Source organism: Macaca mulatta, chromosome X (assembly GCF_049350105.2).
Source record: "Macaca mulatta isolate MMU2019108-1 chromosome X, T2T-MMU8v2.0, whole genome shotgun sequence".
NCBI classification, from domain to species: Eukaryota; Metazoa; Chordata; class Mammalia; order Primates; family Cercopithecidae; genus Macaca; species Macaca mulatta.
This window is the reverse complement of record NC_133426.1, coordinates 39,411,075-39,416,842: the sequence shown is the minus strand read 5'-3', so window position 1 is coordinate 39,416,842 and position 5,768 is coordinate 39,411,075. Positions and strand designations below refer to the sequence as shown.

At 43.2% G+C, this 5,768-nt stretch overlaps 1 pseudogene; it reads right to left on the bottom strand.

Annotated features, from left to right (window-relative positions):
• Nucleotides 1-2,792: 2,792 nt before the first annotated feature.
• Nucleotides 2,793-3,249, bottom strand: LOC100424892 (peptidyl-prolyl cis-trans isomerase A pseudogene; annotated as a pseudogene).
• Between the last annotated feature and the right edge of the window lie 2,519 nt (nt 3,250-5,768).

The following is a 5,768-nucleotide window of genomic DNA, read 5'->3' as shown; positions in this document are numbered from 1 at the left end:
GACCAAAAATCAGAAAAAGGAGAGAACAGATATTGGAGAAGCAGTTTCTGTTTCAATCTGACAAACTCTTCATCTTTAAAGTCAGACTCTCAGGGAAAGCTGCAAGTCCCCCTTGCTATATAGTGCTTCTATAATTCCCTAGCATTTTCATTGGAATTTGTCCACTGGATTGTGAACTGAGAGTAGGAACTTGTGCTATTCAATTCATCTTCTACCCATGGCACCCAGCACAGAGCCAACTGGTGCATACTAGGTGCTCAATAAATGCTTGCTGAGCAAACTCCTAAAGAAACCTAATATAACCCTTAGGAATGTGTTGCATTTCATACCTCTATTCATTCCAGAAAACCTTTACTTTTAAAAGCATTAACTAATAACTTTCGTCGAAGTTGATACACCACTAAGGAGTCCCAAGGAGCCCTTGCATTCTGAAAAAAAGTAATGACAGATGATTGGTGGTTATGGATGGCTGAACATTTTCTCATTTTTATCAAAGCTCAGTTAAATGTAGAATGTGGTTAGAGTGTATAAATATGAGTTATTATGCTCTGTGCTGTTGATGGTTAACAGAACCACAAATTTAACCTGGAGCCGTTCACTCACTTGCATCGAAGAGGCACTGGTGAAAGCCTTGAATGATGACATCAGCACCTGTGTGAGGCAAAAGACTGAGCCAGTTTACTCACAAACAGCCCCCAACAGAATCCTTCTGGCACACGCCTGTCTGTCAATAAGGGCTGGAGTCACTCTGCTGCCTCTCAAGGGAGATGAGGGGGCAGGATGCGAGCTCATAGGGTGTGGGCAGTGGGAGGAGGTTGTTCTTCAGAGACTACATTCTTCATGCAGCAGACGGTGTTGATCCTCTTTATCTGGCCGATGCACCCGTCTGTCTGCCAGACTGGGTGTTGGCTAGCATCAGCTTGCAGCTTGCATCCTACTCGGGGGAATTGCCTTTGGTCAACAGGATTCACTTTACTCAGAGATATCTGGGAGATTGCACACCCCACCCAGGAGGAGGTGGGGAGATGTAGCCAATGGCCTCTGCCAGGGACACAAATGCCTGGACCCTTTACTTCAAGGAGAAGTGGTGATGATCTGCGGTAATTGGCTTGTTCCAGTTTTCTTGGGACTGTCAGTTTTAGGAAAATGCTTTGTCCTGGGCAAACTGGAACAGGAGGTCAGCTGGTCACCCTCAACTTCAGTAGCACCATGTCTCCATCTGGCTGTTTGTCCTGCCCTCTTCTGCTTCCCTCACTCCTCTTCAGGTTCCTCATGTGAGCCCTTCCTCCAGAAATCACTGGTACAGGCATCTCTGTCTCAGTTCAGCCCTGCTTCTAGGGAACCAGACCTGAGACACTTGGGGAGAGCCTTTTCTGGTTTTTCTTCATCTCCGAATGTGATCCAGCTCTTACGAGAGTGCTTGTCAACAGGGTTCACAGGTAAATCCAGCTTTCTGGTTCTCAGCGACTCACTGCAGGCTTGAGTCAGCATGCCTTGGCTCTTTGTAGGGGCTCCGTGCAGTCGACCTAATGTTCCAGTGTGGAGGTCCCCCTTTAAGTTCTCCATCTTTGGCAGCCGTGTGCTATTGGCTCATCTCTCCCACTCCTGCCCTTTGGTCTAACACCAAGGCCATTTCTCTCAGGCTGCTGCTGGTCTCTAGAGGACCAGGCTCTTTTCTCCAGGAGAAGTGGCACAGCATGGAGGAAATAGCATGGATTAAATAGGCAGGCTTCTGGTCCTGGCTTGGGGAAAATCCCTGAACCTCTCTGTGCCAACTTACACAATCCTAGAAAAATGGCACATTGGGAGTGCCATTGGGAGTGGGAGGACTTGAAGTGAGAGGCAATAAAAGGGTTGGGCCTGGCCTGGTACTCAATAAAGTCACTTCTTCTGGACCTCTGGTCTCAGTTTCCTCACTGTGACAAAAGATGGCTGGGATCGATGTTCCCTGAGGCTATGTCACCTTTGGCACATCTATAGTTCTGGTCCATGTGGGCTTCAAGAGGAAACCATCGCCTTGGCTTCTTCTTCTTTACATATACATATATATTATTTATTATTAAAGTGTATATATATGTGTATGTGTGTGTGTATGTGTGTGTATATATATATATATATATACTTTAAGTTCTGGGATACATGTGCAGAACATGCAGGTTTGTTACATAGGTATACACATGCTATGGTGGTTTGCTGCACCCATCAACCTGTCATCTACATTAGGTATTTCTCCTAATGCTATCCCTCCCCTAGCTCCCCACCCCCTGACAGGCCCCAGTGTGTGATATTCCCCTCCCTGTGTCCATGTGTTCTCATTGTTCAACTCCCACTTATGAGTGAGAACATGCAGTGTTTGGTTTTCTGTTCCTGTGTTAGTTTGCTGAGAATGATGGTTTCCAGCTTCATCTATGTCCCTGCAAAGGACATGAACTCATCCTTTTTTATGGCTGCATAGTATCCCATGGTGTGTATGTGCCACATTTTCTTTCTTTTTTCTTTGTTATTTAGTTTTTATTTCATAATCATAAACTTAACTCAACTCTGCAATCCAGCTAGGCATGGGAAAGAACAAGGAAAACGTGGAACCCAAAGGGAACTGCAGCGAGAGCACAAAGATTCTAGGATACTGTGAGCAAATGGGGTGGAGGGGTGCTCTCCTGAGCTACAGAAGGAATGGTCTGGTGGTTAAGATAAAACACAAGTCAAACTTATTCGTGCTGTCCACAGTCAGCAATGGTGATCTTCTTGCTGGTCTTGCCCTTCCTGGACCCAAAGCGCTCCATGGTCTCCACAATATTCATGCCTTCTTACACTTTGCCAAAGGCCACATGCTTGCCATCTAACCACTCAGTCTTGGCAGTGCAGACGAAAAACTGGGAACCATTTGTGTTGGGTCCAGCATTTGCCATGGACAAGATGCCAGGACCTGTATGCTTTAGGATGAAGTTCTCATCTTCAAATTTCTCCCCATAGATGGACTTGCCACCAGTGCCATTATGGCATGTGAAGTCACCACCCTGACACATAAACCCTGGAATAATTCTGTGAAAGCAGGAACCCTTATAACCAAATCCTTTCTCTCCAGTGCTCAGAGCACGAAAATTTTCTGCTGTCTTTGGAAACTTGTCTGCAAACAGCTCGAAGGAGACGCGGCCCAAGGGCTCGCTGTCGACGGCAATGTTGAAGAACACGGTGGGGTTGACCATGGCTAGTAGTATAGGATTTTCCTCGGTGGCAGCGTCTGCAAAGGCGTGCCACATTTTATTAATCCAGTCTATCATTGATGGGCATTTGGGTTGGTTCCAAGTCTTTGCTATTGTGAATAGTGCTGCAATAAGCATACATGCGCATGTGTCTTTATAGTAGAATGATTTATAATCCTTTGAGTATATACCCAGTAATGGGATTGCTGGGTCAAATGGTATTTCTGGTTCTAGGTCCCTGAGGAATCATCACACTGTCTTCCACAATGGTTGAACTAATTGACACTCCCACGAACAGTGTAAAAGCGTTCCTATTTCTCCATATCCTCTCCAGCATCTATTGTTTCCTGACTTTTTTTTTCTGATTTTTTTTTCTTTATTATACTTTAAGTTCTAGGGTACATGTGCACAACATGCAGGTTTGTTACATATGTATACATGTGCCATGTTGGTGTGCTGTACCCATTAACTCGTCATTTACATTAGGTATATCTCTTAATGCTATCCTTCCCCCCTCCCCATTCCCCACAATAGGACCCGGTGTGTGATATTCCCCTTCCTGTGTCCAAGTGATCTCATTGTTCAATTCCCACCTATGAGCAAGAACATGCAGTATTTGGTTTTCTGTTCTTGTGATAGTTTGCTGAGAATGATTGTTTCCAGCTGGATCCATGTCCCTACAAAGGACACGAGCTCATCCTTTTTTATGGCTGCACAGTATTCCATGGTGTATATGTGCCACATTTTCTTAATCCAGTCTGTCACTGATGGACATTTGGGTTGATTCCAAGTCTTTGCTATTGTGAATAGTGCCGCAGTAAACATACGTGTGCATGTGTCTTTACGGCAGCATGACTTATAATCCTTTGGGTATATCCCCAGTAATGGGATGGCTGGGTCAAATGGTATTTCTAGTTCTAGATCCTTGAGGAATTGCCACACTGTTTTCCACAATGGTTGAATTAGTTTACAGTCCCACCAACAGTGTAAAAGTGTTCCTATTTCTCCACATCCTCTCCAGCACCTGTTGTTTCCTGACTTTTTAATGATTGCCATTCTAACTGGTGTGAGATGGTATCTGATTGTGGTTTTGATTTGCATTTCTCTGATGGCGAGTGATGATGAGCATTTTTTCATGTGTCTGTTGGCTGTATGAATGTCTTCTTTTGAGAAGTGTCTGTTCATATCCTTTGCCCACTTTTTGATGGGGTTGTTTGTTTTTTTCTTGTAAATTTGATTGAGTTCTTTATAGGTTCTGGATATTAGCCCTTTGTCAGATGAGTAGATTGCAAAAATTTTCTCCCATTCTGTAGGTTACCTGTTCACTCTGATGGTAGTTTCTTTTGCTGTGCAGAAGCTCTTTAGTTTAATTGGATCCCATTTGTCAATTTTGGCTTTTGTTGCCATTGCTTTTGGTGTTTTAGACATGAAGTCCTTGCCCATGCCTATGTCCTGAATGGTATTACCTAGGTTTTCTTCTAGGGTTTTTATGGTTTTAGGTCTAACATTTAAGTCTCTAATCCATCTTGAATTAATTTTTGTCTAAGGAGTAAGGAAAGGATCCAGTTTCAGCTTTCTACTTATGGCTAGCCAATTTTCCCAGCACCATTTATTAAATAGGGAATCCTTTCCCCATTTCTTGTTTTCGTCAGGTTTGTCAAAGATCAGATGGCTGTAGATGTGTGGTATTATTTCTGAGGACTCTGTTCTGTTCCATTGGTCTATATCTCTGTTTTGGTACCAGTACCATGCTGTTTTGGTTACTGTAGCCTTGTAGTATAGTTTGAAGTCAGGTAGCGTGATGCCTCCAGCTTTGTTCTTTTGGCTTAGGATTGTCTTGGCAATGCAGGGTCTTTTTTGGTTCCATATGAACTTTAAAGCAGTTTTTTTCCAATTCTGTGAAGAAAGTCATTGGTAGCTTATTGGGGATGGCATTGAATCTATAAATTACCTTGGGCAGTATGGCCATTTTCACGATATTGATGGATTCTTCCTATCCATGAGCATGGTATATTCTTCCATTTGTTTGTGTCCTCTTTTATTTCACTGAGCAGTGGTTTGTAGTTCTCCTTGAAGAGGTCCTTTACATCCCTTGTAGGTTGGATTCCTAGGTATTTTATTCTCTTTGAAGCTATTGTGAATGGGAGTTCATTATTGATTTGGCTCTCTGTCTGTTACTGGTGTATAAGAATGCTTGTGATTTTTGCACATTGATTTTGTATCCTGAGACTTTGCTGAAGTTGCTTATCAGCTTAAGGAGATTTTGGGCTGAGATGATGGGGTTTTCTAAATATACAATCATGTCATCTGCAAACAGGGACAATTTGACTTCTTCTTTTCCTAACTGAATACCTTTTATTTCTTTCTCTTGCCTGATTGCCCTAGCCAGAACTTCCAACACTACGTTGAATAGGAGTGGTGAGAGAGGGCATCCCTGTCTTGTGCCAGTTTTCAAAGGGAATGCTTCCAGTTTTTGCCCATTCTGTATGATATTGGCTGTGGGTTTGTCATAAATAGCTCTTATTATTTTGAGATATGTTCCATCAATACCGAATTTATTGAGAG